Genomic DNA, 10,968 nt, shown 5'->3' with positions numbered 1-10,968 from the left:
AACCTCCCACCTTTCAGTTCACTATCCTTTTCTTTTTTCTTAATTGTTGGTGCCTGACCAAAAATCTGCAGAATAAGATTCCTCCATCCATGTTGCGATCTCTTAATTAACAAGACTAATATATGATAAATAGCAGCCTGATCTCAAAGAGATGGAGACTGTGGAGTGATTTTAGAGAGTTAGCAAAATAGAAGAGCAACTCTGATAAAAACCAGCTCAATAAAAATAGCCAGAGAGTAAACAGGAGAGATTGTATGTAATGGCAAAATGACAGATAATAGGTTTTGGTTATACCTTCAGCTTATCTATTGTCTTACTACAGAAATTGAAATGAAATACTACTTGAAATGAAAATGAAATGTGCATTATTTAACAACTGTCCCCAGTGGTCCTTCACACTTCATTCCTGATCCTTATTTTTGTAACAGTTTCCCTTATGCCCCCAATCATCAGCTGCTAACCACCTTTTGTCCTATTGTGCACTCATTGTAACTGTCCCTGGTTGATTGGCATTGACCTCCTGATTAGTCATTCCCTTACTTAGTAGTGCATCAATACTCCCTCCTTTAAAAGATCCTTGACCTCAAGGATCAAAGGTTGGATATGCCTCCATGATCTACTTGAAATCTTCCCAAGTTGACTCTTCTAGTGGTAGCCCTTCCCATTGGATCAACCATTCCACATGAGCAGCATTATTCTTCTTAACAGTTCTGATTTTTGTAATTGTAGCAGGAGATCTTAGTTGAATAAAAGTCATGGTATCATAAGTTGTTGGAAGGGAATGGTCCAACGTGACAGGATGTAAACCAACATGTTTCTTTAACAAGGAAACATAAAAAGTAGGATAAATCCTAGAAGAAGCTGGGAGTTGTAGAGTATAGGCTGCATTTCCTATCTTCCTAATGACTTGATATGGACCATAATATTTAGCAGCAAGTTTTTGATTACTTCTGGATACTACAGATACCTGTCTATAGGGATGCAACTTCAGGTATACCCACTCCCCTACCAAGAAACTTCTTTCAGATCTCCTTCTGTCGGCTAACTGTTTCATCCTGTTTTGTGCTTTTGACATGTTCTGCTTTAGCGATTCAATGAATTTCACCCTTTGATGTAAACTTCTATCAACAGAATCTATTGCAGTAGAACCCAGGATGTAAGTCCTATGTGTAGGTGGAGGCTGGTTATACATGACCTCATAGGGTGTTCTTTGGATAGCAGAATGAAAGGTTGTATTGTACCAGAATTCAGCTAAAGGCAACCAATGAGCCCACTCCTTAGGTGCTTCAAAACATATGCATCGTAGGGAGGATTCCAGACATTTATTCAACACTTCTGATTGCCCATCCATTTGGGGGTGCTAGGCTGAAGATAACTTGATCTGCACTCCTTGCAACCTCATCAACTCCTTCTAGAATAGACTGGTAAAGACCTTATCCCTGTCAGAGACAATAGATTTAGGTGACCCATGCAATTTGTAGACATTATCAAGATAAACCTGTGCCACATTTATGGCAGAGAAGGGATGATTTAAAGCAATAAAGTGGCCATACTTGATAAGTCTGTCAATTACCACTGAAATCACCTCCCTTCCTCGAGATTTAGGAAGACCCTCAATAAAATCCATAGTTACTTCCTCCCATACCGTCACAGGAATTGAGAGAGGTTGAAGTAATCCAGGGTATGCACTTTGATCGTACTTGCACTTCTGACAAGTGGGGCAGTGCTTGATGAAAGAAATCACAGAATTCTTCATACCATGCCAGATGAACAAAGTTTGAATCCTTTTCAGGGTAGCTGATATACCTGAATGTCTCCCTTGGCCAAAACTATGCATCCATTCAAGTACAATTTTCTTTATGTCTGGACAACTGCCTAATACCAATTTTCCTTTCCTCAAGAGTTTACCTTGGTACCATGAGTATTTAGGATGAGCGTTAGCATTTGTTTGTAGCTCAGATATGAGTTTGCTCAAATTGGGATCGGTGGCCCAGTGCTTTTCCAACTCTTCCATTTATTGTGATTGTATTGAGGTTACTGCCATAGCTAACAGCTCCATTCTTGAGACCCTTGAAAGAGCATCAACGACTTTATTCTCAGATCCTCTTTTGTACTCCACCAAGTAATCAAATCCTGCTAGCTTAGACAACCACTTTTCTTGAAAAGGCGTGGCTAGTTTGTGATCCAATAGGTGCTTTAAACTTTGTTGATCTGTCCTGATGATAAACGGTAAGGTCATGAGATAGTGTTGCCATTTGTGTACAGCAAACACAATGGCTAGTAACTCTCTCTCGTAAGCAGACAGAAGGGCATTATTTTCAGAAAATACTTTACTGATATAAGAAATTGGGTGACCTTCCTGCATAAGGACATGACCCATCACTGTGCCAGAAGCGTCCGTTTCGATAACAAAGGGCTTGGTGAAGTCTGGTAAGGCCAGCACGGGAGGAGTTGACATTCGATCTTCAATAACTCAAATGCTGCTTGAGCTTCCCCACCCCAGGTGAAGGCATCTTTTTTTAATAAGGTTGTCAGAGGCTTACAAGTATTCCCATAGCCTTGGACAAAACGTCTGTAATAGCCCGTCAAGCCTAAGAATCCCCGTAGTTCCTTCAAGGTCTGAGGAGTTGGCCAACTGGTAATGGCCTCAATCTTATCTGATTCCGTATGCACTCCTTGTTCAGAAATCACGTGACCCAGATAGTGTATCTCTGTGACACCAAACGAGCATTTTTTAAGGTTGGCATGAAGGGAGTTTTCTTGTATGATCTGAAAAACCATTTGTAGGTGTAACAGATGTTCATCCCAACTCGCACTATATATCAAAATGTCGTCAAAGAACACCAACACTCCTTTTCGTAGTAGTGGCTGGAAAATATGGTTCATCAATGATTGAAAAGTAGAAGGTGCATTGGTCAACCAAAAGGGCATGACTAGGTACTCGTAGTGGCCAATATGAGTTTTGAAAGCCGTCTTGTGAATGTCTCTGTCGCATACCCTGATTTGATGATACCCAGACTTCAAGTCAATTTTGGAGAAGAATAATTGCATCAGTGCCCTGCTTTAATGGAATTTTATGATCAAACTGCTCTCTATTGGGGGGGTAAGTCTTTAGGGTTCTCAAAAACTTGAGCGTACTCCTCTAACACAACTGTTAAAAAAACATCTTCGAATGATGTAGTCAAGTCTTTAGTGCAATTCTAAGAAGCACTACAGACCTCTAAAGGTACCAACTACAGTATAGAAAGTTCACCTGTTTCCTGCAATAGTATATCCAGCTTTTGGGATTGTATCCCCCTCAATTTTTTTCCTTGTATCCCTCTTAAAGATACCTTAGTTCCCTTGTAAGTAAATTGCACTGTAAGTTTAGAGAAGTCCTAGAGTACTCGGCCTAGCTGAGAGAACCAGTGCACTCCAAGCACCAAATCACTACCACTAAGTGGGAGTAGTAGTACAAGTACCTTTAGAGCTATTCACGAACCGAGCCGAGTCGAGTTTTGATCGAACCGAGCCGAGCTTTAATTTTTTTTCTGACGAGCCGAGCCGAGCCGAGCCGAGCTTTCTTAACGAACAAAAACCTGTGTTCGAGCTCGAGCTCGTTAACGAACGAGCCGAACACGAGCTTTTATCGAACAAAATCGAGTCGAGTCGAACCGAGCCGAACACGAGCCGAACACGAGCTTTCTCCATCAAAACGAGCCGAGTCGAGCCGAGCCGAGCCGAGCCGAGCTTAATTAAAAAATTCTGGTCAAAACACCGGTTGACTGTTAAAATAACAAACCAAATACTTTTATTTTTTTCTAAAAATTTTGTCATATCACTAAAAAATATTGATCTTAACATCCGTACGATTGGATCATTCATAAATATTTTTTAAAAAATCGAAACATTAATACGATACTAAACACTAATTACAAGTACAAGTCAAAACACCGGTTGACTGTTAAAATAACAAATCAAATACATTTATTTTTTTCTAAAACTTTTGTCATGTCACTAAAATATATAGATCTTAACATCCGTACGGTTGGATCATCTATAAATATTTTTAAAAAAATCAAAATATGAATACGAGACTAAACACTAGTTACAAGTATTGTTCAAACAAGTGGTTGATTGTCAAAATAACAAACAAAATAAATTTATTTTTTTCTAAAATTTTTATCATGTCACTAAAATATATAGATATTAACATCTGTACGGTTGGATCATCTATAAATATTTTTAAAAAAATCAAAACATTAATACGAGACTAAACACTAGTTACAAGTAAAGGTCAAAACACCGGTTGACTGTTAAAATAACAAACCAAATGCATTTATTTTTTTCTAAAACTTTTGTCATGTCACTAAAATATATAGATCTTAACATCCGTACGGTTGGATCATTCATAAATATTTTTAAAAAAATTGAAACATTAATATGAGACTAAACACTAGTTCTAACAATTATTCAAATAATTGGTCGATTGTCAAAATAATAAACAAAATAAATTTATTTTTTTCTAAATTTTTTATCATGTCACTAAAATATATAGATATTAACATCCGTACGGTTGGATCATTCATAAATATTTTTTTAAAATTGAAACATTAATATGAGACTAAACAATAGTTACAAGTAAAGGTCAAAACACCTGTTGACTGTGAAAATAACAAATCAAATACATTTATTTTTTCTAAAAATTTTGTCATATTACTAAATAATATAGATATTAACATCCGTACGGCTGGATCATTCATAAATATTTTTTAAAAAATCGAAACATTAATATGGGAGAAGTACTAATCAAACTACTAGTTTACCGTTAAAATAGCAAACCAAATATATTTATTTTTTCTAAATTTTTTATTATATCACTTAAATATATAGATCTTGACATCCGTACGGTTGGATCATTTATAAATAATTTCAAAAAATCGAAACACCGATCAGGAAATAAATACTAGTTACAAGTAATAGTCAAATCACTTGTTAATTATTAAAATATCAAATTAAAAAATTAATTTTTAATATCTGAATTTTTTCAAATTACTAAAATATATATTTTGACATTCGTATAGTTCAATAATTTAAAAATATTTATAAAAAATTTGAATAAAATTTATAATAATTAAATATATAAAAAATAATTATTTTTTTTAATTTTTTTTTCGAGCCGAACCGAGCCGAGCTCGAGCCGAATCGAGCCGAGCCGAGCTCGAGCCGAACATGCCAAAAGCTCGGCTCGAGCTCGTTTTCTTAACGAACACATTTTTGTGTTCGAGCTCGAGCTCGAGCCCTTAACGAACCGAGCCGAACCGAGCCCTTAACGAGCCGAGCTCGAGCTTGTTCGCGAACGGCTCGGTTCGCGAACAGCTCTAAGTACCTTAAAATCTACACCTTGTATCTTCCAAATGAACTTTCTGATGATTTTATCACACACTAATTTGCCCTAATCAGCTACTCTCACTCCCATTGGAAAGATAGTTTCAATTTTACAATCCATTTTTAAAGTTGTATTGGTGTCTGTGAAGTTGTGGGTGCTACATGTATCAAGTAGTAGTTGCAGATTCTTCTTCCCATGCTGCCCTGTTACCCTCATAGTTTGGAAAGCAAATACCCCTTCTATGGCTTCTAATGAAATCTGGGCACACTGGTTTGTTTCTGATACCTGTTCTTCAATTATTTCTTCCTCATGTCCAAGGTCCTCATCATCATCCTCCATTTTCAAATGAAAAAACTGTGGCTTCTTTCCCTTGCATTTGTGACCTGGAACAAACTTCTCATCACACCAAAAATATAAGCTCTTGGCCCTTTTCTCACTCAATTCAGCAAGAGTCAATGTTCGTCTGTTGGTTGTGGGGGTTGAGTTGATTGGAGAGTAGGGTTTAGAGCATGGTTTAGAATAAGGTGAGTTGGATTGGGCAGAAAAAGGTTTTCCCTAGCTTGAAGGTGCATAGCTGTAGGGTTTGGACAAAGTAGGGGTAGGTAGTAATGGTTTGAGAGAGAATTTATTTCTTTGAGCCTTGGCTGAAGCTTCCTGCAATTTAGCTAGACAAAGCGCTTGCTGAATAGACTTGGGAGTGAACATCCTTACTGCTACTTGGATGTCATCAGCCAACCCTCCCAGGTAACAACTAAGTAGATACTCTTCAGACAATGTGAGTCTCTTGGTAAGTGAATCAAAAGCATCATGGTAGTCCTGAACAGTGCCTTGCTGCTTTAAGGCTTTCAGTTCAGCCATAGGGTCATCATATAGGTACCCAAACCTCACAGTGATATCCTCAGTGTATTTACTCCAAGTTGGTATTACGTGGTTACATCTCTGCATGTAAGTTTGATGCCACAATAGCTCTTTACCCTCCAGATGAATAACTGCTAATCTAACCTTTTGTGGGTCTGTTACTTCATCTAGTTGGAAGAACTGATTACACTTATATAACCATAACCTTAATTCAGTGCCATCAAATTTAGGGAACTCGACTTTAGTCATTCTAGCAGCAAAGGGTTGGAATCTGTTTCCATTATTTCCATTGTTATTATTTCTATCCGCCCCACTATTTTGACTTCCAATACCTGAATCTCTTTCTTTATTATTAACTATTTTAGCCACTTGAACAGAAAGACCCAACAACAACTCATTTAACTCAACAATATTTTTAGCATTCCGTTCTATGTTAACACTACTGTTATTATAGGCCTCAATCAAACGTTGGTTCTGATTTTCAAGCAAGGATCAAAGATTTACCTCCATTCTTTGCAGATCTGGTCGCTCCCCCTCTCCGTCAGATTTCTCCCCTGTTTTATTATTCCTTCTTTGTGCCATGATTCCAAGGTTTGATAACTTTGATATCAGTGTTATGATCTCTTAATTAACAAGACTAATATATGATAAATAGCAGCCTGATCTCAAAGAGATGGAGATTGTGGAGTGATTTTAGAGAGTTAGCAAAAGAGAAGAGCAACTCTGATAAAAAACAGCTCAATGAAAACAGCCAGAGAGTAAATATGAGAGATTGTATGCAATGAAAAAATGACAGATAATAGGTTTTGGTTACACCTTCAGCTTATCTATTGTCTTACTACAGAAATTGAAATGAAATACTACTTGAAATGAAAATGAAATGTGCATTGTTTAACAGCTGTCCCCAGTGGTCCTTCACACTTCATTCCTGATCCTTGTTTTTGTAACGGTTTCCCTTATGCCCCCAATCATCAGCTGCTAACCACCTTTTGTCCTGTTGTGCACTCATTGTAACTGTCCCTGGTTGATTGTCATTGACCTCCTGATTAGTAATTCCCGTACTTAGTAGTGCATCAATCCACCGTCGACACCTCTAGAACTTCCGATAACTACATCAACATCTATTCTTAAACCAAGCAGAATACTAACAGCTTGCAAAGTGATAGTAAATTCACCAACTGGTAAGCAAAAAGTGTGTGTTTCTGATCTCCAATGTTCGACCAATGCAGTCATCAAACTCCAGTCAGTGTTGACAGATGAAAGTCTTGCAACCCCATCAAAACTTAAATCCTCAAGGATATGAATCATGCTAGAATATAGTGGAGGAAACCTTGTTTGAGTTGGGTTTCGGCGCCTATAACGATTTATATCACCACACCAACATCCTAAACAAGAGAGGATCTATGGCTTGATTGTAAGAGCGGCAATGATGAATTTTTAGGTCCGGGATGCAAAGAAATCTCATCATTGGGATCCTTATATGTGTAAAATAACAACATAATTTAGTAGATACACATGGAAGGACATAAGAATAAATAAACATTAATAAAGCTGAACATATAATTTAGTATATATAATTTCATCAACTAATAGTTCTAATTTTCCATGTGCGGTTAAACTACTCTTAAAAAAGTAAAAATGAAGCATAAGCATATGCTATAAGACAAGGAAACAAGTACTAAGGATCACTTAACGCTTTTAAAATGCTTAAAATTATTTTATGTGCACCAAGTTAATGCTATATGTACGACAAACTCAATGTTAACATTGAACGGGAGGAAAATACATATATTCCGAGCTGTAACCAAAATGACTGGGTTTGATTTGATCAAATTGACACCAAATTATAAACCTAACATATATGATTTCTAAACTAAAATGCACCAATTTAATCACACTAACGATGACAATGTTTATGTCAGAGGTATAAACATACTCTTTTCATTTTGAGACAACAATTATAAAATTGTTTATCTTGCTAGTATGGAAAATAGTACTATCATTTGTTATGTGCCTTATGTGCACTTGGCCATTACAATGAACACTCAACAAGTAATTTAACATCATTGATTTCAAATATGAGGAAATCACTTGGTTTGCTTTGTTAAATTACTCATCATACTCATCAATGAATGTAATGTAACACGAAACCATCACTATACAACACATTTATATATAAGTAGCAAACCAACAGTAATTGATAAATATTATAAAGAAACAACTAGGTTTTGATAAATATGGATTAAGAACATGAATTAGATGAAAAAGGATCATAGACATACCTTATGATTACAAATATCATATATATATATATTTGATGCTTAGAGAGATTTTTACGAATTATAGACAGAAGATAATCACCAAAAGAGGGCTTGCAGTGATGAATATGAATCAGTTAAATCAAGAACTAATTTTTATCAAAGGGGAATGGGTCCTGGGTCGGTCGGTTAATTGCAATCGATATTGCATGGTACTATACTATAATAATCGGAATGAGTATAATTTGGTTCAACGATTATTCCCTAATTTTGATCATTAAAGAAAATAAATAAATAGAGTTATATATCCGCTAAATTACTAAATTGTTAAACCACTAGATCTAGTCTACTTATCCTATTAAACTACGACCGCAACGTATCCTATTATTAATCTAGTCTACTTATCCTATTAAACTACGACCGCAACGTATCCTATTATTAATAAATAAATAAACAGTATTACATATCCGCTAAACTACTAAATTGTTAAACCAGTCTACTTATTCTACTAAAGTTATACTATTATTTCATTATAAATTTATAATTATCATATATTTACAAAAATATTTTAAAAATTAGAATATGACGGAACAAATAATTTTTTTAAATATTAACAAGAACACGTGCATCGCATGGGATTTAACCGAGTAATGTTAAAAATAACAATTTTTTGTGCAAATGGCTGAAAATACCAGTTCTGGAAGTGGGTGGTTGAAAATACCGTTTTGGATACGTATTTGTCATTTCGCTATCCTGTTTTGTACTAGATACGCATTTGTCAAATGGGTATCCAATTTTTTTTAAAGATATGCATTTGACAAATGTGTATCTCAATGGTAATACCCAAATTACAAATGTGTATTTTTAGTAATTTTCTTACATACCCAGTTTTTAAATGCGTATTACACTTAACCAATTACAAACTACGTAACTAAAACATGTATTTTCAGCCATATGTTTTGAAAATAGGTATTTTGAGCAATTATACCAAAAAATGGGTATTTTTATACATCACCCTACTACATGCATGTAACATCTGGGAAATTACGTCTGTATTATATCATATTTATAATAAATTATGTGTGTTAATGTGTCATTTATGTGGAATTAACTGTCAAACCCTAATTTCTATGTGTTACGTGCATTCGGTGTCGTCGTGGTATTTTTAAGATATTTTTCAGATATTTTATTTTGCATCTATAGCTTCCATTTCAAACATTTTACGACCCGAATCATGATTTTAAAGCAGCCATTTCAAATAAAACAATGAGCCTTATTTTTCATCGAATGGCTTTTACCATCGCAATATTCTGAACATCTAGATATATTATAAATTTTCTCGTTTTGCGAAAAATGACTTTTCCGAGCCCTATTGGGTGTTAAAAACTCCACAAAATCACATTTTTATTTTTACAAAATTATAGGACTTTCATTTATACCATTTCCTTGTATTTTTGCATTATTCATAATTTTTGAGAAATTTTGGCATATAATTGTATGTATAAAATATTTATAAATTGAATTTTAATACTCAAAATTTATAAAATTAGGGGCTTATTAATTATAAAGGGTGTAGAATTAGGGCCTTAATTTTAATTAGGAGTATTAATTTCACTACTATAAATAGCCTAATTTTTATTTAATTATTATTAATTATTAATCAAAAATCAGAAAATAATTAAAATTCTCTACAAACCGGGTCGGGTAGAACAGTTTCAGGTCGAAGAATCAATCAAGGATTTCTCGCTGATCACAGCATCAAATCGTGTGATTCGAGTACTTAAATCAAAGGTTTGCATATGTTCTATCTATTTTTGATATCAATTTCATGTTTTAATGCATCGTTTTTTGATTTTCGATTTCTAGGGTTTATGTTCGAATTAGGACTTTTTGATTCTAGAGTTATTATGATGTTTTGATGATTGATATAGCCTTGTTAAGTGATTTCTAGTCGATTCATGGTGTTTAATTGAATGAACGATGTCTGGATAATAATATTCGATTACTAGGGTTTATGTTCAATTTTCAGAACATAGCTTCATGATTTCTGTGAATATTTGGTTCCTGAATTGTTAGGGATTTGATTATACGTGTTATTAGCTTTGATTTGCACTATTAAGCATCGAGTTTCATGTACAAATGAAGAAGTTGGTATTTTGGCAGGAGTTTTAATCGCGTTTGGCCGGAGATGAAGTTTCAGGGATGATTTTGGTGGTTTTTAGGTGATTGAAGTTGGGGAAGTAATTTAGAATGATTTGAGATCAAAAACAGTACCAAACGGTGCTTGTTTGGCCGGGAACAGAAGTCGCCGGAGTCCGGGAAACCCACCGGAATCTGGAAATTTTCCGGTGTGTTCATCCCCGACCCGGGATGTTCTTGGTGACCCGGTTGCAACCCGATTTGCAACCCGGGTTTGATCTGTTTTTGTCAGGATTGGTTTTCTGACAAATGTTTCTGCATATTATTTTTATTTTTATTTTATTT

General features: G+C 35.1%; 1 long non-coding RNA gene across 1 annotated transcript; it reads right to left on the bottom strand.

The window, feature by feature from the left end:
* Positions 1 to 202: 202 nt before the first annotated feature.
* LOC141708357 (uncharacterized) lies at positions 203 to 8,650 on the bottom strand. The gene is made up of 3 exons (XR_012569448.1): positions 8,509 to 8,650; positions 5,369 to 7,701; positions 203 to 3,461 (listed from the first exon to the last, which is right to left on the bottom strand). It is a non-coding gene; the product is annotated as an uncharacterized LOC141708357 (long non-coding RNA).
* Between the last annotated feature and the right edge of the window lie 2,318 nt (positions 8,651 to 10,968).

This window comes from Apium graveolens, chromosome 2 (assembly GCF_009905375.1).
Source record: "Apium graveolens cultivar Ventura chromosome 2, ASM990537v1, whole genome shotgun sequence".
NCBI classification, from domain to species: domain Eukaryota; kingdom Viridiplantae; phylum Streptophyta; class Magnoliopsida; order Apiales; family Apiaceae; genus Apium; species Apium graveolens.
Note: the sequence above shows the minus strand (reverse complement) of the source record. Positions and strands in the feature narration are given on the sequence as shown.